The sequence below is a fragment of the Lissotriton vulgaris genome, chromosome 8, assembly GCF_964263255.1.
Source record: "Lissotriton vulgaris chromosome 8, aLisVul1.2, whole genome shotgun sequence".
Classification (NCBI taxonomy): Eukaryota; Metazoa; Chordata; class Amphibia; order Caudata; family Salamandridae; genus Lissotriton; species Lissotriton vulgaris.
Genome location: NC_141696.1, coordinates 676291515 through 676314970, shown reverse-complemented (window position 1 = coordinate 676314970; position 23456 = coordinate 676291515).

The following is a 23456-nucleotide window of genomic DNA, read 5'->3' as shown; positions in this document are numbered from 1 at the left end:
TAGTGCAACTAACTATATATGGAATTTCAATGGTTTTATGCGAGTAAAATAAGGTTTTGTAAATGCTAATCCCTAACTATATATGGTCTATAACCTATGGTTTTTTCAGTGAATTTTTAAGGTTTTGTAAATGCTAATTCCTAACTATATATTCTCTATAACCTATGGTTTTTTCATTGAATGTCAATGGTTTTTAGAAAGAAAATATCTGTAGCTGTAAAATGTATTCTTCTTTAAATCTTAAAATATATTTTACATGTTTTTAATACATTTTTAAAAAAAATATTTTTTTGTTCCGCTCCCAGTCCGCGAACCGGTCAGCTTCCCGTTAGCTCATTTTAAAGCCGCGACTCGGTCCGCGAACCGGTAAACGTTCTTTTAGCGTAACTGTTACGTTAGAATGACGTTTTGCGTTGTCGCGTAATACGTCATCGGACGCGCCAAGTTAGCGGACCCGGAAGCGGACCGGAAAGCGGACCAAAGCGCGAAACGTAAACACAGCAGGTCATGTGACTCGGTAATAACACTTTTCATTGGTTCATTTCACTTTTGGTTTCCTAATGATGTAATACTAGGTCATGTGATCTAAAATTAACACTTTTCATTGGTTTAGAACTTTTGCTTTTCCCAAATGATGAAAACCCCTCCTTCTTTCCTCACTCTGACTTTCATCTTGGTGAGAGAAAGACCCTTTTACATTCTAGAGAAATGGCTTCAGTTGTTGCTTCTGCTAGTGTTCCCCCACCACCACCTCCACCTCCTCATGGAAAGAAAGGACCACCTGCTCAACCAATCTTTGAAGAAGAGGAAGATCAGGAAGAGGAGGAAGAGCCTGAGTTTTTGCCTGAGGAGCCCAGTAGGTACAACAGAAAGGAAAACTTCATCTGGCAATTTTTTAAATTTCCAGCAGGGCAAAAGAAAGTCAATGCAAGATATGTCTTTTGCCGCATTTGCGATGAACGCCTTTCAAGGGGGACGGACAAAAAATATAGTTTTGGAAATTTTACAATGCACAGGCACATGAGTAGGTGGCACCCAAATAATTATAGTGCTGCTCAGCTTCACGACGAACAGCAAAATCCCCCGGCAATAGCGAGAAGATCTGTCGTGCCAGAAGTATCGGGACCAGAGGCGAGGGAGTTGATCCCGAACATTCAAATGGACATGGGGGAAGTAAAACAAGTGTGCGTGTGGTGCAATCAAATATTATGCTACCGAGAAAGTAGCATTACTCTTATAATAAGAGCATTCAAAAATCATGTATGCCCAAAACGCCCCAAAAAATAAATTCTTCTTTTTTTTGTTGCTCCTGTTGAGCCCTCTTCAATGAATCATTTTTGTTTCCCCCCTCCCCCCAAAAAACAAAAAAAATTACAAAATGTTCAGAAAAAAACAAAAAAATATAAAAAATGTTCAGAAAAATAATAAAAAAAATTTTAAACAACAAAAACCAAAAAAAAAGTTCTTTTCAGAACTACCTCCCCATTATAAAAAAAATTGGTAGAATTTTTGGAACTCTGCCAAGCTCTATTTCTTTTAGTTCGCTCCCAGTTCGCACTCCGGTACGCGAACCAGGAGCGAACCAAAAAAAATTTTTTTTTTTTAAAAACAGTAAGTATAAGGAAAGGAAACAGACAGTTATGTTACAAGAAAGACAGCTATAGGGAGTAAAGAAAAGATACTGTTACCCGCAAATCACTTCTGATCATGTCATATATTACATCATTTTTGACATGGTCAGTGACATCATCAGCAGTGGATTGCGAGTAACAGTATCTTTTGTTTACTTCCTATAGCTGTCTTTCTTGTAACATAAATGTCTGTTTCCTATCCTTATACTTACTGTTCTTGTTTTAAAATTTTTTTGAGATCATTCAGAAACAGTAACATTAATTGAGACAGAATGAGTGAATAATAATGAAGAAGTATGAGAAGAGAGGGAGTGAGAAAAATACTGGAAGGAGTAGAATAAATAAGTAATAGAGAAAGGAATGAGAGAAGTAGCAAACACAGGAAAGTAAGGATTAAAGAAATGAAGCAGTAGAACTAATAGATGTTAAATGTGATAGAGTAAATGATTGATTGAGGGTGACGATAAGGTGTGTCCTCTCTAAAAGTTTGTTTAAGATGAGGCGTACTCAGGGTTGCATATCAAATTTATGCTTGTTGAAGAATACAGAGGAGATAATACATGTGAAGACCTACCATTGTAGTAAAACATGCCCACTTATTACATCATTCATGACATAGTCAGTGACATCATCAGCAGTGGAATGCGGGTTAAAAAAGTAGAAAACATTTACCTTATAATTCTTGTTAACTTTTAAAGAAAATTTTTCATACTTTCAATCTGTAAAAGAGAGGACAAACATTTCCAAAAATATTAAAACATGTATTTAAAAATTAGAAAAAAGTAGGGAAAAGGTTCAAGAAGAAACAGTTTTTAAACAACTTTGACACTTACAGAAGCCTCTGCTTCTCTACGACCCCTACACAATCCTAAAGATATTTATTTTAAACAAACAGTATCTTCATGCTGATGAACTGAGGCCTATTTTGGAACATGGTGCTTCTTTTGCATTGCTGATGTCTCACAATAGTGATGCAATAGCAGCGCAAAAGAGATGTAAAGCCATCATAAAATTGTGTGTAACATTGTAAATGATTGTTTCAGGATGCAAATAAGATGTGTCCTTTCAAGAGGTTTCTTTAATGTGAGGTCTGTTCAGTTTTCAAAAAAAAAAAACAGTACCCAGAAGTACTGCACTGTAAGCATTAAAATTGACACTTACAGAAGACTCAGTTTCTCCATATCTACCTCACATTTCTAAATGTATATCATAAGTACAAAAAGGAGAACATTAATTATATATGTTAAATGGTTTATTTTTGCTGTTCTCAGAATGTATCAAATTTCACTTAAATCAGTGACTTGAAGATATTCATCATGTAACAGCGGGGAAAAAAAAACACAATCAAAATGATTGTGTTTAAAAAACCCATACAACCTAAGAAATCTGAATTCAAAACTCCTTAAAATTAACTTACTTTCAATGACGTCGAAGGATGTCCTATGAACAGCGTCCACTCTGTTGTGCTATAAATATTTTCAGCCCGCCACTTTCTGAAAGAAAACCTCCATCGTTTTGAAAAATATGTTACATACAAGAAAAGACTTCTCACATTCTACCACATGTTTCCACTTGGCCAAATCATGTTGCAGCGATTCACAAGTCTTCTAATTCTTCCAATCAAATCCCGTCATTTTCTATTTTCGCAACTTTCAAAAAGAAAACATTTGAGATTATTTTCACAATCCTGGACTACTAATATCTTACCCTTCTTTGTCACTCATGTTCTCCTTTTCCTATGACACTGATACTGCTTACTATGAAGCAGACTTACTTGCATCAGGTTTATATAGTTGGATTTTTAAATTGACATTATAATTAAAAGTTTTGGACCAATAATCTAGACAGCATTGCAGACTTACATTCCCTCTACTTGATGAACCTTTTGCAATTCCTCACAGGAAATCCCGAGATTCTTTCTTTAAAATTTTGGTTTTAAAAACACCAGGTAAGAATTTTTAAGGTCAAACGGCAATTTTTTTTTGAAAGTTACAACGGAATCATTGCAGAATGACCAGCCGTTTCGGGACTTTAAATAAGCTGTATAATGTCCTGATGTTGTTGAAGGACCATCGTGATAGATAATTGCTACAGTTACAAAAGTCCTTCCTGATATTGACAGCTGAGAAGCCACAAAATTTTTTATTAAAGTTGACAATTTTGATCCATCAGGCCTACATCGTTGGATCATTAAAATGACATACTGGCCATATCTACGTATAAATAATGTTGACATCATTTCAGATTTACATTGGCTACACTCCATGTTGTGATCCGCTGCATTTACTAGCTTATTAAAGGAGACTGATTTACTGTCTGGCAAAGTTAAATATATAAATCTTTCTGAGTCTACACTAGTAGTACTTGATACCATACACTTCTCGCAGTCATGCTGCCATTGATAAGAAAGCCCAAACAGGTGATCTACATCTACACCCTCATCTTGCAATACATCAAGCATATACATTAAAAACTCCTGACAATCTTGCTGATTATTTTCAGAGAAGTCTGTTTGACCTGAACATTCATCTAACAGATAACGAACTTCAGACACACTTTCTACTTTTGTTGGATCAGTGCTACATTTCTCGAAAACAGAATTCAACAAACAGCATAAAATTTGTTCTGAATTCAACAGAATCTGTTCTTTTAAACTCTCTAGTGAAAAGAGAACATTAACCACTACATTTGCATAGTAGTTGACACCAGAACTGTTTTCAAATTGAAAACCGACAACATCTTCAACAGAATCCACTTTCTTTCTGCTAACAATTGTCGGTTCATTGACTTTTGGTCTTTTTGCTACAACCTCCCTACTATTACTGATATTTCTACGTTTCCGGCCTACCACACGTTTCTCAAACAAAGGATATTGAGGCAAATGTGGCGCATACTCTCTTCTTAACCTATTGTATTCCTTAACACAATCTAGATCCGCACAAACGTTTGTGATATCACAGTCAATCAAGTACAATCCCGATAAAGTTCTAACTCGTGACAATGCCACATATGCCATACCCTCTTTGAACACAGAACTGCCAATATTCACCAATGCACTATCTACACTTAAACCTTGCGATTTATGGATTGTCACCGCATATGCCAAGCAAACAGGAAACTGCTTACGGCGAACATATAAGTCTTTAACAAGCAAAAACCTAGCAGAACAACGACCAATTAGCTGTACTTCCTCAATGCCATCAAATTTAATTTTTAAAAATTCTATTCCATCTCTATTTCTGTATTTCTCAAAATCAACAACATTACCCATTGATCCATTTACCAGACCTCTTTCAACATGTAAATTCCTTCTCAAAATGATTCGGCAATTTAAGCACACATTCAGAGTCTTTTCAAAACCCGCAGTTTTAGATATAGTCTTCTCTAATGAATCCAATTTTGATTTCAAATTCTCTGACAAAATAATTGTTGATCCCATATGCTCTATTTTGTCAATAGCTTCAAGTTTCACAATCTCTTGCTTTTCCAAATTCAACATTTTGTTGTTGAAGATGGCACATTCTGCAAGAGTTGGCATCAAACATATTCCGGATTTCTTCTCAGTAATTTTCTGAAAAATATTCTCAGGCACAATCTCTTGTTCGGGATATAAATTTGAAAGTAATCGTGCATTTAAAGCTTCTTTTCCATGCTCGGTCACTTTTCCAATTCTAATATCTTGTAGAATATTCTTGTAATCTTCATCCTTCGCCTGACGCATATTTTCATGCAGTTCAGCATAATTGAAGTTTAACCATATATTGACGTTGCCAATGCTCCCTAGGCACTTCCTGGTATCTTCATGCGTGAGTATTTTGAACACAGGTTGACCTTTTACTGGTGTCAGCTGCAGAAGATCTCCGAAAACAATGATGTGTTTGCCACCAAATAACACATCATATTCAGTTTTAAGTACTTCTTGCATTCTCAAATGCACAAAGGCAAGCATGACATTGGAAACCATGCTTACTTCGTCAATGATAAGTAGTTTCATTTTCCTCAAGACTCTTGAAACTTCACAGCAAGCATCCCCAGATAACTTGTGGTATTGTAATTTGTTGTCATGCTCCACTGGCAGCATCAGTAGACGATGCAAAGTAATACCTTTAATGTTATGTGCTGCCAGTCCAGTAGGAGCGGTGACAAGACAAGACAGCGATGACTCAGTCCTTTCCTGCAAATAACAAGAAATTGCTTTAATGAGGAAACTTTTTCCAGTTCCCGCTTCTCCACTCACGTACAGTCGGACAGGCTTCAACGATGTACATGAGCACTCTTTCTTCTCATGACTTAATCCATGCTCAATTTGCTTGGTAACTTCATCATATATTTTCCTCTGCTCAACGTTGAGTTGTTTTTCCAAGTCTTCTAAGTTAACTGAATCCTCCTGAGTATGTGCCATGGCTCTTTCCACTTCATTCATAGCAGTGGCAGCTTCATTTTCGATAATAGGTCCTCCAAGTGGATCTTGACTCAATGAAACAGAACTCTGACTGTCCTGAGAACTGTCTCTGGCAATCTCGGCTGCAATCGTTGCTTCCTGCTCAATTTCCAAAGTTAGCATTTCTTGATATTTGGGAAAAGCAGGACATTCTATGGTCTCCTTAGCAGCAGTGAAAGAGTCTTCGTAACAGAGGAAATCTCCAAGCAGTTCCTCTTCTGCACGCCAAGGCTTGAAAAGTTGCAAAAGTGCTAAATAGAAAAACTCCTTTTTTTCTGGAGATTCGCCACTCAATTTTCGATGGTTTACTAATTGGCATTTTCTTTGCTTGACCAGGCATCCCTCACTTCCAATTACAGCATACACTCCTTTCTCAATATCTTCTTTGATGTTCCTCTTGAATATATAATTTTGTAGAACCTCATATAGACAAACATTCTCAAGGTGACTGCTACGATTTGGATAATATGTATCCAACATGTTGGTCTTCAAAATGTCGGTACTGTTTGGTTCCTTTTCTGCCAAATACTCAATTTCCCGGACAGGTTTTAGAACTCAATTTCGCGTTGCAGCAAGACCAAGACTCGCCCAAACGATACTCCTGGATTTGGCATAGAGACTTGCTGAAGACAATCGATCAGAACATTCGTAAGCTCCAATTTCTCGATGCCACAACATCTTCAGACTGAAACTGTACAACTTCTTGCTGAGGCTCTTTTCATGGGAAATGTCCTCCCACATATCCTTCAGTTCTGTCTTTTCTTTTTTGGTGATGTAAGATGTCACATACCGAGCCACAGCCATACAGTTGTCAGCCACAAACTGTATATCCATGTTAGCATTCCACATGGACAAAATCACTGGATTGTAGTCGTTGATGTACTTGGACTCTTCGTTCCTTTTCAAACTGTATGTATTTTTGGGTGATTTCCTCGTCACATTATGTCGCAGCGAAGACATCAAACTGTTCACTCTTCCTTTAGAAATCACCGGTCGTGGAAAGTTGAAACGACATTTGGTGTAGAATTTGTCCTTGTTTCTGAATTTACGACGACAGTACTTTCCACAACGATGGCTTTGGAAACGTAGAACTCGTTCTCTTAGGCTTTTCTTCTCCGTTGCGTTTGGAACAGCACACGTAGAATACTGTTCCATGAAATTCATCACTAAGTCATCCGGATCTGTTCCAAATTTAGGTGCATCCTTGATCCACAACAACATATGTATATGAGGAGCACCTCTTGCTTGGTACTCCTTTCTCCAGAAGAAATCCAACACCTCTCCAAGAGGTGGATTCTTCTTATTTGTGATGAAAGACATCATAGCTTCAAATCTATGATTGAAGTACCTGCATACATTCACTGGATCCAAAGAACACAGTTCTCCAGGTGTCTTGAATTCAATGTTTTCAATATTTCCATTTGCCTCTCGTAGAAATTCAAGTAAGTCTTCCCAGCCATACTCGGCACAGCTCAGAGTGAGGAACCATGTCGGAGTTCCTAAGTTCCTCAGCATACATTTTAAATCACCATGACGACGGTACCAGTACTCATTAGTACCACGCTGACACGCCATGAGATTAATTAAGTGAGAATCCAAAATACTGTCTTGGACATTGACTTTATGCATAAAATCACTTGCCGAGATGTTTCGCATCTGTATACCACTTTTTAAGATGTGGTTTACTGCATATGACAGTCCAGACAGATCGCTTTCAAACAGGAGATGAAACAAATAGGGAATGCATTGACGAAACCTAGGATCTTCTGCATACAATCGTAAAGTCCGGTATTCAGACGCAGGAATTTGATGAGGTCGCTCATCATATCTTCCTCCTCGACCTGTGGGAAATAGCTGTGGGAAACACCGAGCTTCCAAACTTTCCTCCCAAACACTAATGGGACTCCCTTTGGCTTGTTTCATTTGAAACAACTCAATAGCATTCCCCATGACTTCCTTGGAATGCAAAGGATGAACACTATAATGTTCATATATTTCTTCACTATTAGAGGCCTCTACTTTCTCAATTTGGCCAGCACACAAATCGCTATCCTCTTCATCACTTACTTCCTCTTCTGCAACATATACATTCTTATAGTACCTATTATTTTTCTTCAAATACAAAGTTGCCTTTTTGACTTTCCTAACATCCACTAAATCTTGCCATATTTTCTTATTCTTAGTCGGAACCCCATTAACCAAGATAACCAGAGGTTCCTCTTCCACTTTTTGTACTCCAATTGTGTTAATGTTTTTGTTCAAATCTAGAGGCAAATAAACAACTCTTCCCTTTAATCCTCTCTGTAAATCTGCTGGAGGCAACTTCCCTGTCTTTGGCTCCATTCTTACAATAGCCTGAAAGGGATGGATACTTTGAATCAAAATAGATTCATAAGTATTTAAATCCTTCAATTCAGAAGGAATCTCAACCAATTCCAGATTATTATGAACCGCCCTAGCAGGCATCTGGTTTTGGTTTAATTTGTTACAACAATAAGTACACACACGTTGATCCGATCCCAAATCAAAATAATTTTCTACCATCAAGTATGTGGCAAAATCCTTCCATTCACTATTATTTTCCCTTTCACTTTTTGCATATAAATCCACTAACTTAGTCTGATTCTTATAATAAGTGCGTCGACAACATACACAGGTGAAATTAGGCCTCTCACTTGATTTCATCTGAAACGTGGCAATTTCCTTCTGAAAATTATCTGTACTGGAAACCTGTACATTATCTTCAACATTACCCTCTACTTCTGGGTCAATTTGAACATTCTCATCTCTACTACCAAAGTAACAAAACTCAATTTCTTCACAAATATTCTTCACATCTATTTCAGAACCATGCAAAAGAACAGCACATAATTGTTTAAGCATAATTGCTGGACTCTTAGCATAATACAACATTCTCACTAATTTTCTCACTTTATTATGATGCACTGCTAGCATCCTGAAATGATGAAAAACACTCTGGCATACTCTCCTGGAAAGACAAGCCAGTGAATGACCACGCAAACCTGTCATTTGTCTCACTCTGCAAGGATCTAAATCTTGCAACAACTTCATTTTCTGCTTCAAACTTTTCTTATTAAATGTCCGTATAAAATCACAAAGCAAATTGATGGAAACCTGTCGCACACTGCAAATAGAACTACACTTCCAAATGTACACAGGACCCTTAGGACGTCTTCCTAAAACCTCATCACTTAGCGCCTCTTCTGTCTCTGTTGTCACAAGTTTTTCTTTTTCAACTGGACAACCATCCTTCACTTCATAAGCTCGACCACTGGTGTCAACTGCAAACACCAAATCATTATCCTGAAAATAACTCTCCTCATTAAAAAATGCCTCACAACTTGAACTATGCATCCATTCTCCGGAAAAAACTTCACAAAAGTTAGTACGATTTACTACTCTCTTCCATCTACTTTTTGTTTTGAAATCAGAAATTACCTTGCTTAGTTTCCTAATTCTATTGATTACCAAAATAAACAACTTTCGCTTAATTTCAAAAGCATGATCAATAATTTTCTCTACATTTTTCTTCTTCTTATAAAATGCCGCTTTCTGTTGGCCTTTCTTAATATTTTTTAATAAATTAACTATTATCCTGTTACGGAACATTCGATTTCAAATGTCCCTAAACTGTTGTTTCCTTCTACTATCATGCACAGAGTTATCTCTTCCTCTACCAGTAACATTTTTGATGGGTCTTTCCTTTCCATTTAAATTTTTTTTTTTTTTCTGAACTGAAACATTTTTAGGATAAATACTTTTTTTACTAAAAATATTTCTTAAGAATGATTTTGTGCTCTTACCCGGAGCTTTCTTGGTGTTTTGAAAAGTATTTGGGGAAGAGGACTGCTGCAATAAAAGATCATCCTGCTGTCTTTGACGTTTTCTAGCCTTTCTAATTCGATTTTTCGTTGGCATTTTTCAAATTAAAAAAAGATCTGCAGTTGAATCTGTGGAAAAATATAATAAAAAATGTTATTAACCACTATTACCAAACAGTAAATGAATAACAGTCATCAAAAACTTAATGCCCTACTTATTATTTAACATAGCAAATCTTTTGCACCAGCACTGCATCACAAAAATGACACACAATGGTACAAAACAGGCATACAACAATCATAAATCTCTCCCTAATATTTTAAATGATTAATTCAGGATGACGATAAGGTGTGGCCTATCTAAAGGTTTGTTTAGGCCCAGATCTTTGGACTGGGGTGAATGTGTGTCATTGATCCACATTCGGTCCATCACCTGTTTTGTTTGTTTGAGGTGAGGCCAACACATGGTTGCAGATAAGATTTTCACTGAAGAAAACAAAGGAGATAATACATGTGAAGGCCTACCAATGAAGTAAGTCATTATTTGAAATCAATTACATTTCTGGATATGTACTGCTAGAGCTTCATAGGTTGCTTTGGGTCATATTTATAAGGCATATGAGTGTCTATGATGTTATTTTTCCTTTTTAAATGGAAAGCGTTCTTCATGGTGCAAGTTTCTTGTAAATACGCTCCCACTTGCCCTTGGCAAATTTAGATTTTGATTGTGGGAGTTACATAGCCATGTTAATAATGTCCAAACAATGGTGCTAGGGCATTCCAGAAAACGCTTTCATGTGTCTCAAGGACATTTTCAGTCATTTCCTCTTGAATGCAGGTATACAATTGATTTATATGCTGTGTTTAAAAACGATTTTTTGAAATCAATTACATTTCTGGATATCTACTGCTAGAGCTTCATAGGTTGTTTTGGGTCATATTTATAAGGCATATGAGTGTCTATTATGTTATTTTTCCCTTTTTAAATGGAAAGCGTACCTCATGGGGCAAGTTTCTTGTAAATACGCTCCCACTTGCGCTTGTATAACTTGTGTTACTGCATGCCAGAATGCTACACCGAATATGCAATTACAATTTCTCAAAGAAACAAAATCTATATGTATATCACTAGAGACAAAGCCACATTTTAAAAACACAGCTTTCTTCATCATTTTCCCCTTAAATCATACTATTCTCTATCTAAATTAAATAAATCTTTTCTCACCTTAGCAAATACTTTTTGAGTTTTGAAAACAGTCTCAGAAATACACCAAATTGTCTTCAGCAGAAGAAAAACGATGCACTCCAGAGGCTGCAGCTATTGAAAGCACAGAAATACAGATATTCATTTCACATATCTCTCATATTAGCCAATCATAACTCTTCCCTCACTTTTTTCAAATCAAAACCCTTCCCCCCTCTGCCCTCTCTGCCTTTTTTCCATAGCAACCACCTCCTGGAAGACCTCTCATGTTTGCAAATTCACACAACAATGTTTCAATTGAACTCTGAACTCTCAGTGCACCTGTGTATCCAGTGCAATCTTTCATTAAATGTTTCTTCGTTGACCATTCAAATTACATCTTTCAAAGAACACATCCATGCACCCTAACTTTCTGTTTTCAGAAATGGAAATGCACCAATCACTGCTAATGAATCATTAGCATTGGAAATCCACAGTTTTTTTTCTTTACAAACTCCTACTGTTTCAACTGCCCTTTCATTACAACACTTCATCTGACTGCAGCACAACCTTCTCCCACCATGTTTAAGGTCTGGATTGTTGGACATAGTTACATCCACTGGGCTCAAAGGTATGCTGAGAACAGAAATTTACCTAACCTCAATTTACAAGATGTGGAAATTAAGTGGTTGGGCCAAAGAGGATTAAAATGTCACCAATTGATACCATTGGTGAAAACCTTTATGCATTTGCCAAAACCTGACCTGTTAATTGTGCACTGTGGAGGTAATGATTTGGGCACTTTGACTGGGGTAGGTCTGGAAATGCTTTTAAAGGACACCTTTGAGCAATTAATGGCACTTTTCCCTCAAACTGCCTTGGTATATTCCAATATATGCCAAAGACAGAAATGGAGGTGGTCCAACCAATTTTGTCCACAAATTGAGAAAGCGAGGAAGCATGTAAACAAATCTGTTTCAGCTTACATGAGAGACCATGGAATGGGCTCCTTGTACAACAATAACTTGCGTTACTACATGCAAGATATCTACAGAGGAGATGAAGTTCACTTCTCAGATGAGGGCAACAGAATTTTCATTCTGAATTTAAGACTGTGCATTGGTACCTACTTATAAGTACCTAAATGTACCATAAACCCAAAAGCTCTTCTCAGAGCTACCCTTCATCTGATCACTCACAATTATTATTTTTTTCTAACTTTTTTCTGTAATTTTCAACAAACTACGCTCAAAGAGCGCTACCCGGTACGCGAACTGGAAGCTAACCGCGCAAAATTTCAAAAAAAAAGTTTTTTCTTCGCACATATGGTCCTCCTCAGCCACCCTCAGAAAACCTAGGGGGTCAAAATACTTGTACCGTGCCCCCTTCTACCCATTCTGAACATTCTTTACCCTCCATTTTATATCTTAATTCGACCGAAACACAAAATGGTGGACTCCCGTTACGCTCCTAGTTTGCGTACCGGACCGCTTTCCGGGAAGCGGTCCAAAAAAAAGGTGGGAAAGTAATTCACAGAAAAACGACTGGAGACACTCTCACCAAATATAGATTAGCTTATACTACATAACAATCCCTTTCTTTATCACAAATTTGATTGAAATTCCATTTAGCCATTAAGTCTATAGACCTCTCTAAATACCGTGAGGTAAATTACTTCACAAAACACATCTGAAGTGTTGGAATTGACAACCAATGAAAATGTTACTTTCATTTTCTACTTTTATTACCTGACATTTGATTGGTTAAATACCTGAATATATATAAAGGAAGAGAAGAAAACACAGCCATTTTGACTACTACTTCTTGTTGTACATCACATTTCAATAGCTTCCAAAAACTTCAACTTCTTTGTGAAGGTAAGTTATAATTTTTAAAAATGAAATATATTGTGCACTATAACTTAATATAGTAGACTTTTTCTGATAGATATACACTATCCCTCTGTAGTAGTTATGGATTTAGATAGACTTCTCTGTTATAGTTATGAATGGAGTTAGGCTTCTCTTGGTTAAATCACATACTCTTTTTTATAGTCCTATTTCCACTCTGATACTATACACTACCAAAAGAAGAATTCACAGATAAAAACTGCCTATCTAACATTAATCCCAACAGTGCCCTATCTCTACTAATATATATTTTTTTATTCAAAATTTCAGGCAAAATGGAAGGCGAGCAACAAGTTACATTTTCAATTGAACTGGAGGAGAGCAGCCAAGACAAAATTGATGATTTTATGGATCAAAGTAGAGGCCACGAACTTCTACAATGTGTTGAAGCAGTGGATAACCTGCTTCAAAATGAGAAAATGTTACACCCTATATTCAATTTTGACATTTCTGACACTGAAATGTTAGAAAGTTTAATGAAGTATGAAACACAATCAAAATAAAAAAAAAATTAAAAATAAAGAAAACAAAAAACAAAAAAAAAAAAAAAACAACAAACAATTAACATTCAGTATTTAAAAAGTCTATCATTCTATTATCCTTATAGTACGCTGCCCAGAACGCTTTCCGGTTTGCGTACTAGGCGCTCACCACGCAAAAAAAAAAAAAATTTTTTTTTCTTTGCCCTGCTGGGACCTTTTACAACCTCCACATAAAACCTAGGGGGTCAGGGAGGATCTACTATGCCCCCTTATGGAAATTTCCCCCTTTGTTTTGGCCTCCTCTTGTCTCTCGATCCTACCGAGAGACAAGATGGCGGCCGCACCGGACTGTTTAGAATGTTGACAGACACCGAAGAGCCAATCAGCTTTCCGTGCGCAAAGTTCCGTTACGCGAAAAGTACGCGAACCGGATCGCTGCCCGGACCGCTGTTACAGATATATATCTTATTTTAAACGTTAATTTCTCAAAATCCACTGGAGCACATATATTGAGACCTAGCAAAGGCACATCGGGCTAACAGTCCCTACAATTTTGCCAAGTTTCGTGCAAATCCATTCAGCCGTTCGGGCTAAAAGTGAGGCCAACCGCCCTATGGAAATTAACATGGGAAAAACGCGTTTTGGGACCCCCCTTTTTTCTCGGCCCCCCCTTGCCGAACACCCCCCAAATTTTCAGGGGCTGCTCAGAAACAAAATGTGCCATTTTCCTGAAAATTTCAGCCGATTCCGTCCACAAACGCCAAAGTTATTAGACATAGAATTTTCAGAAATCCCATAGGGAAAAAATCCTAACTATATATACCTACTGGCGACCGCCAGTAGGTAATATATATATATATATAGATATATATATTCACCGAAAAAACCATAGGTTTCACACCAGTTATAGTTAGCTGGAAATTTTACTGACATAAAACCATTGAAATTCTGGCTTATTAAGTGTATCTTAGTGAATACATATATTAGTGAGAAATGTTTAAATATTTAAATATATGTATTAGTGTTTCACTTTGTGTATAAGTGGCTGCATGGGTTTGTGAGTACCTACATGTGTGTGTATATGGGTTATTAGATGTTGTTTTTAGTATCAGTATGAGTGTCGGTATGGTTTGGTGGGGGTATGACTTAGCACATAGATGCATCAATGACTGACTCTCTGTTTGTATGTGTTTCGAACACAACATATGTGCAGGACTGTATGGGTGGATGAGTGTGTATATGTGTGTGTTATTAAGTGAATGACTGTCTCACTATTGTCTTTATCAGTAACTACATTTGTTTTAATCTAGTACATGTGAATATTGATGTATATAAGTGAGTATATGTGAGAGTAAGAGATTGTAAGAGTTCCTGTTTAAATAAGTATGTGTTTCTATAAGTGATTGTTTAAGAGAGTAAGTATGTGTAAGTTTCCTTAGAAGTAAGGTGGTAGTGTGTGTATAGCTGTATATGCAAATAAATGGATGTTCAAAAGTTTATTTGCATGTGTGAGTATGTGTGTGAGTAACTTTTGGATGACTGTCGGTGTGTAACAGGATGTATAGGCGTTTCACTACATATGATGAGTGAATATATGTATGAGTGACTATATAGAACTGTTGGTGAATGAGTGGATGTGTATATAGATGTGGTATTACTGAATTGGTTATTGTAACTGGTATGGGTATCTCCATTTTTTTGAAAATGTTATTTTCATTTTTGAATATGTGTTTCAAGGGTTACATTACACTGAAAGGAGGTCTGTCACTCTGTCACAAGGATGGTGTCATCAGTGATGTCATGAGTGATGTCACTGACCATGTCATGAGTGATGTAATATGTGACGTCATCAGCAGTGCATTGCAGGCGCGCAAGTTATAGTGAGTCCAACTAACTATAACGTGGGAATTTCAATGGTTTTATGTCAGTAAAATTTCCAGCTAACTATAACTGGTGTGAAACCTATGGTTTTTTCAATGAATTTAATAGGTTTTTTAAATGCTAATTCCTAACTATAACTGGTGTGAAACCTATGTTTTTTTCAGTGAAAAAAAAAAAAAAAAAATATATATATATATATATATATATATATATATATATATATATATATATATATATATATAAAATTTCTATGGCAAAATGAAACCCCTCATTTTGTTCCTTTTTAAATTAAATGTATTAAGTGTTACCACTTTATTCCAATCAAGATGACTTCAGGTGTGCCATACTTTTGTCATAAGCAAGACTGTTAGTGTTCTAGTTGTTCTTTACAACACTCTGGGACATTCTGTCATTGAGCTATAGTTGGGCTACATCTGGCTGATATTTGGGCTACATTTGTATTTTTTTTGTCTCTGGTGGCCATCTTTGGGCTACATTGGGCTACATTAGGCTACATTGGGCTACATTTGGGCTCTAACATATATATAGCCCAATGTAGCCCAATATATATTTTTTCAAAGTTAATTTTCATAAAAACCACTGGAGCATATATCTTGAGACATAGCAAAGGCACATCGGTGTACCAGTCCCTACAATTTTGCCAAGTTTGGTGGAAATCCATTCAGCCGTTCGGGCTAAAAGTGAGGTCGACCGCCCTATGGAAATTAACATGGGGAAATCACGTTTTGGGACCCCCCTTTTATCTCGGCCCCTGCTTGACGAATCCCCCCCAAACTTTCAGGGAAGGACCAAAGCGCCGCGAGGCAAATTTGAGGAATTTTTCAGGCAGATTCCTCAACCGGCGCCAAAGTTATTCCCAATAGAATGTTGAGATTTTGCATTGAAAAAAATGCTAACTATAACTACCTACTGGCAACCGCCAGTAGGTAATATATATATATATATATATATATATATATATATATATATATATATATTATATATATATATATATATATATATCACAGCTTCGAACATCCACGGACCATCTGTCCGTAAAGAAAGCAGCACACGCAGGGGGTAGTTCCACGTTAGATTTTATTCTGGAACTTCACAGCATACGACGCGTTTCGCCAGAGGGCTTCGTCAAGATATGCAAAGAGCGGAGACCCTCAACTCATTTAAATAAAATGTCTTACTTCCGCATTTGGAGTAGAGAACAAAAAAGGACTATACAATCGTTAAGAATGGATCGTCCATCTTGAGATGGTGAGTTACAATTTTAGACCCAGTCTTAAGTTAAACATATGTAATATTATGTACAATCCTCATCTGCCCTTGTGGCTTAAATTACATCGGTAGCACCACCAATGCCGTTAAATTGAGAAGTATACTTAGTTTCAAGTTGACGGAGGGCTTTCACTCCGTCCCCTCCCCTTTTTTTAACGGGACAAAGTCTATTATGAAATATGTCAATAATGCTGAATCAGCATTATCTTTGTCCTCGAAATGTCAGGCCACTGGATATGTCTGCTCACGATTTTTGATTGCCCTTATGTGTTGGAGCATCCTCTTGTAGCCCTGCAGAATCGTACTGCCAACATATCTAAGGCCACACAGGCACTCCAGCGCATATATCACCTAATTTGTTTTGCAGGACAGTGCCTTGGTGATAGGAATTTCAGTGGAACTGAAGGGGGTCTTGTAAGAGGTTACATTGACGCCATGTTGGCATGCTTTACACGATAAACATTTATAGAAACCCATGCGCATGCTTAACCATGTTTCTTTTGTAGGACCCTCCAAGTCATGTTGACCTAAGGTATCCCTCATAGAGAGTGCCCTGCTGTATGTGATAGCTGCTGTTTTGGGGAGGAGATGGCCGATAATGTTATGCCCCAATATTAAAGGCCAGTTCCTGTCTATGATGTTCTTGATGAATTTGCCCTGCTTGCTATATCCAAAAATGAACCTGAATTTGTCACTTTTGTTAACTGTTTTGGGTTTGGTTGAATTTCTAAGGAGGATTTCCCTACTGGTTGCATTGCTTTTCTTGATTGCAGTGTCAATACAACTTGCAGAATATCCACTTGCCTGAAATCTTTCTTTGCTAGATATTTGTACCTGTCTTAGATCCTCCTCATTACTACATATGCGCCTCAAACACAACATCTCCCCGAACAGGATGCTTTGAATTAAGTGTTTGGGGTGAGCACTACTAGCAGGTAGCACCGAGTTGCCTGCGGTAGATTTTCTATGCAGTGTGGTATGCAGCTGTCCATTCTTAATGTAAACCTGCACATCCAAAAAGTTAACAGTTTCAGAACTGATGGAGGCAGTGAACTGTAAATTCAGGTTATTGACATATATATATATATATATATTCAAGAAGTGTTTGCCAGGAGGCACCTGTGACAATGCTATCCGGGCCATTTTCTATGACCCACATGTCTTTCACACAAAAAAAGACTAATCCTGCAGAACATTTGTCTCTTCTGCTGATGCCAAAGTCAGCAGACAGCACAGTTCATTTTCTTTGTCTAGAAAATTCAGTGCTGTGTTGTCATGGATATAATATGACATGTTGGCAAGTTTGCAAAGCAGGGGTTGTTCGTGCATGAGTAGACACAATTTAAACATATAGGGCCGCGTTTATGAGAAGTGACTCATCGCTGCACGAAAGCAGCGATGCGTCACTTCGAAGTGCGCCCTCCTTGCGACATGATTGATGCGTCATATTTATTGTATGACGCATCATGTCGCAGGGAGTCACAAATACGTCAGTATTTCTGACGTATCTGTATGGCGCAAAAGTGACGCATTGCTGGAGTGTGTCACAAAAGTGACACAACTCCAGCAATGTGTCCTTTCACATGGGGCAAGCCCCATGTGAAAGGGCCTGCGTCAGTCTTACGCCTGCTGTGAGGCAGGCGGAAGATTTTAACGCAACGGCGTCCTAGAAGTGACACAGTGAAATCTCATAGATTTCACTGCATCACTTCTACGAGGCTTTTTGCGGGGGAACGCCCTCCCTGCATACATTATACCTGGCGCAGGTATAATCTGGTGCAGGGGTTTACAAAGTGACGCATCTAGCTAGCGTCACTTTGTAAAAAAGGTGCAACAAGGCACATTTTTTACGCTGCTGGTGCGTCATAAAAAGTGACGCACTAGTGGCGTAATGAGGCCCATATTGTTTAACGTCCTGTTTTTCGCTTTGTTCATTTTATGATCTTCTCAGTAGCAGTGCACAAAATTGTAGATCTAGGGCATTGCGTGTTGTTATCTGTATGTTGTGTAGCTGTGCTGTGCGTGTTGCGGGCTTTTGGCATTATTCGCTTCTATATATTGAAGAGGTAAATGTTTCTTTAGTGTTTTGATTTTAGAAATGATGTAGCAAACTGCAATTACATTAGTATAAAGGATCCTAGTTTATTTTAAAATTATCTAAATGTCAAGTATAATTTCCATGGTTTTTATCGCTATTGTTGTCAGTACAGGAGATGTTTACATTTTCCTCTCGTCTATCACTCAAAGGCGCAGAGTGCTTTTCAGTCTGCTTGGGAAGCACGCCGACATCTCCTAAATTAATGATGCTTGTTAATAGGGAAACCCAGAGGAGGCCAGCTGTTTCGGATTCACCGTTTGCTTTGTGGTTGATCCGTTCAATTACAACCCACGGCAGAGGACTTTGAGGACAGGACTCAGGAAAGTGCCCCTGTGATTTACCTAGATATAGGGCAGTGACCATTCCTGGTGCATTCACTTGAAACAGTACACATTGACCCTTTGCACGACCCTGATGTAATCGGCTTTTGCCAAGAAGCGGCCAATTTAAAGAGACTCTCCCTATAACGGATATCTTGTATTGGTGTCGTATACTAATTCCATAAACTGCACCTGTGTAATTTCTTCCATTATTAGACATGTCAGCGACAGGTGGATGAGAGCAAGGCTGCCTGTTTTGAAAGCTTTGATGTTAAACCATCACCGGGTAATATTATTCAAATTTAGTCGACATGGTGTTGCACAAGCTCACGTATAATACTTAAAAACTCATTCACAAAGTGTGAATTTACAAATGAAATGTATGCAGCATGTAGTCTATTGTCCAATTGATATTCACGTGCAACGCCTTTTGAATCATGCTTACGTTCACTGTTTAGGATGCCCTTGAGTCTCGACGTCGTACACACGCCTATATGATGTATGTGCCAATATTATATTTAAATTACGCCCAAAAACCAAACAGAATGACAGTTTAGGGTTAGGAAGAATCACGAATGTTGATTATGGTTTTCATCGTTTAAGTGAGGAGCCTTCCACCCCCTGTGCCCCCACCCATTGATGGGTTCTCTTTTTATGTTTGGAGCCTTTCACGCCTACTTCTTCATAAATGTTTTTTTCCGCAAAAGTCCAAATTCACTTCTTTTATTCCCACGTGTTGAGGACTCTAAAGGTACTGAGGATGTGAGAGATTTCATAGGGGGAACTGAGAAAATAAACAGAATCCTTGTGTTATGGTTCAGAGAGGACCTGGATTGGTAGTTGGAAGGCTGTATTGTTCCTATGGGAGCAGATTCAAGTCTGGACTGCATATGGCTGGGACAAATCAAAGGTGGTATTGTGGGCAAAAAAGCAATGGCCGGGGATGCGCCGGAGTAATTTCCATTGGTTGAGGTTCATTCAAGCACACCAGCCATCACGTTTTTGTTAACATTTTGGCAGAGATTCCCACAGGGGAAAAAAGAGGCCCCACCCAGGCCACGTATATGCAAAGGGTTTTTGGATGAAAACAATTTAACCAGTTGAAGCACCATACAGTTCAGGCAAACCGGCTGCTCTCTACATGTAATGTGCTTGGGAGGGTGGTGTGTGTGGCATTTCTTGGCTGTTCAAATTGGTTATGGTGATTGGGCTTTGTTGCTCCGCTCCTTAAGGTATTTGCATTTCTCAGCATGCTTTCTGGGCTGGCCCAAGGCAAAGATGTAGTTGAAATCATTGGCGCCAGGGCCTCTCTGAATAGGAACGAAAGGAAGCAAGACTGGTGTTGCACTAGTTGTGAAGCTTCAGTCAGGTGCATCTTGGTTCCTGTGGCAATATGAGGACAGGGCCCACTTCTGGACATGACCGCCACACTTAGGGCGTTGCACTGAAATAAACTAAAAAGTGATTGATGGTATATTTGACTTAATCTCACCCACTGATACTTACTCGAGGCCACAACCCAGTCCATCATTTCTTTTGCCCACAATGCCACCTCAGATTAGACTGCAAAACAGCCTAAATCCTGCTCCACTAGCAACAGTCCAGCCAGACTCTGATCTGGAACACAAGCTAGCCAAGACTGATTTTGCTTTAGTTGAGGCTGTTTAGTTAGGTGGAGCTTGTTTCCAGTTGCAAAGTGAGCAAGGGACCCATATCTGGGCATGCTCATCACACTTAGGGCAGGTAAACCTTTGCTCAAGCAACAAGTAGGAATATTTTTGTTAGTGGGATCAGATGTACATTCTTCCAGTTTGACTGACCCCGTGATGACCACTGTTTATCCTAGAAAAGCTATCCTGCAAGGGGATGCAGAATTGTATGTCTTTTAATTGTTGTTTTGCAAGGGGCATTAGCTGTGTACTACTTCAACTTGTGACAGGTTGTCCGTCGAGTCGACCCTAAATATCATGTTCTTTTGCTTATTCAATCAAATTCTCAAGAGAAAAGATTTTATTGACTATTCTTAAAAAGTTTAAATTTTGTCAATGTAGACCTGCTCTTCTATTTTTACAGCAACTGAATATTCATTCTGTATGTTATACTGTGGCATCTTTTATCAGGCAGCTACTAAAATTAAGGACAAGTGCAATATTGTGATACTCTTGCATGTTGTATACGCTTATAACTATATTTTGATGGATTTTTTATTCTTATTGTTTGAATTGTATTTTTTAATATGTTATGCTTCAGAAATTCAGTGAATAAAGATATTTTTGAATTGACTTGACTACTTCAACGTGGTATGTGTTGTTGGCTAACAATTTGTTGTTTGTTGTTGTTCTCTTGTAGTCCTGTAAAAGTTGTTCTCAGGGCTGTATCCTCGAGGGAACATATTGGTGTGGGTTTGGGAAGGTAGGTGACTGATGATGCCTGTATTTATACAATTCTAGTCATATCATGGGCTGAATTATTATTATACCAACATTTATTAAGCGCATAGCTACCCTAAGGCATCCAAGCGCTAGCAGCATAGACACGGAAGAAACTATCAGGGGTCTCCAAACTGGTCCTGGAGGGCCGGATCCATGCCAGATTTTGAGGATATCCCCATTGAGATGCATGTAGTTATTTTAAAAATCTGGCATGGATCCGACCCTCCAGGACAGGTTTGGAGACCCCTAATAGATGATTTATGGGGTGGCGAGTTGAAACAACCATGTTTTTGGAGGTTTTTAAAAGGAAAAATGATGAGACTCTGAGAGAAGATGTGAGAGAAGGGTGTTCCAAGGTCTAGCCATATTATAAGAAAGGGAACTGCCTCCCCATCTTACCCTTTTGGTTTTAGGGATTACGGCTAAATTTAAATTAGTAGAGCGGAGGCATTTCTTGAGGTGGTAGATGGTGATGAGAGAGCAATTAATTAGGGAGACCTTCCCCATTGGGTCTTATGGGCTATACACAGAGTTTTAATGTTATTCTTTCCGAAATTGGCAGCCAATGTAGGTTTTCAAGCAGATTGAGTTTTAGGAGAGTTGAGCAGCAACTGAGCAGAACAGTTCTGAATGACTTGGAGTTTCCTTATCATTGATTTAGGGGCTCCCAGATAGAGGGAGTTACCATAGTCCAAACAGGAGAGGAAAAGGGCTTGGACCATAATTCTCTCAACCATCATGGGGAGGTGAGGTAAGAGTTTCCCCAGCTGCCTAAGAGTGCCATAGCAGGCTCCAGCCAGTTTCACTGCTTGGTGGTCAAATTTGAAGGTCTTGTCCAGCCAGACACCTAGACTTTTGATCGGAGTATTGGGAATCGGGGCGGGGCCAAGACAATTTGGCCATACATATTTATATCCATTTTTGAGCAAAATTGCCCAAGAGCATTAACTCTGTTTTTTCTCCATTGACCCTAGTTCAGGAGTGTTCCATACATATTGCCACTTTCTCTAAACAGGATTTCAGATCGGATGGCGAATTCTGAAAGCGGTTAAGAGCAACCACCAACTGTGTATTGTCAGCATGTGCGAAGATTTTAATCCCGTATGGCAAGATAATATCTGCAAGAGGTCATGTATACACATTGAATAATGTAGGGCTCCATGATGAGCCCTGGGGCACTCCACAGCTGAGCAATAAGCTCCTGGATGTGGTATCTACAGCAAAGACCTGGAACGTTCTACCATCTAAATAGGACCAGAGCCAGGTAATAACACCACCAGAATCTCAGACATTACTAAGTCTATTTATAAAGATGTCCAATCTGACTGTATCAAATGCAGAGCTTAGATCAAATCAAAATATCTTTATTCGGGTTCCATATGTGAAATCCATAAAAGTACATAAAAACGCAATAAATATTAAAAATCATTATTCATTCATTGTGAAGAAATTATTAAAACTGTTACACATCATTACAGGTTCGTACGGTGCCTAATGCATAATTTTAGATATTGTGCCACAGATTTTGTCATCAAAGAATTTTCCAAAAGTTGCAGGGCTAGGTAGGCAGGGCGACATCTACGGATGTTCATAACTTTTAGTAGTGGTAATATCCACCTCCTGCGTAGTTGCATATAAAATTTACAAAAAAATATGACATGTATTGTAGACTGTGGGGACATAGAGTCACACGGACACACTGCAGTGTTGTGAGTCCATACATTCTGAGTAGGAAATAAAACCAAAAAATGATATATGTTAAGCCTAAAACGAGTAAGGAATAGCTTTTCATATTGCGATAAATCATACTGTAAATAAGGTTGAATAGTTGGAACCAACTGTATCATTAAGCATTGTTGTACTGAGGGTTTACCTATTTCGCACAACATTCGGAGTTCAGATAAATGTGACAGACAAAGTGTTTTTAAGTCTTTTTTTGAAATGTC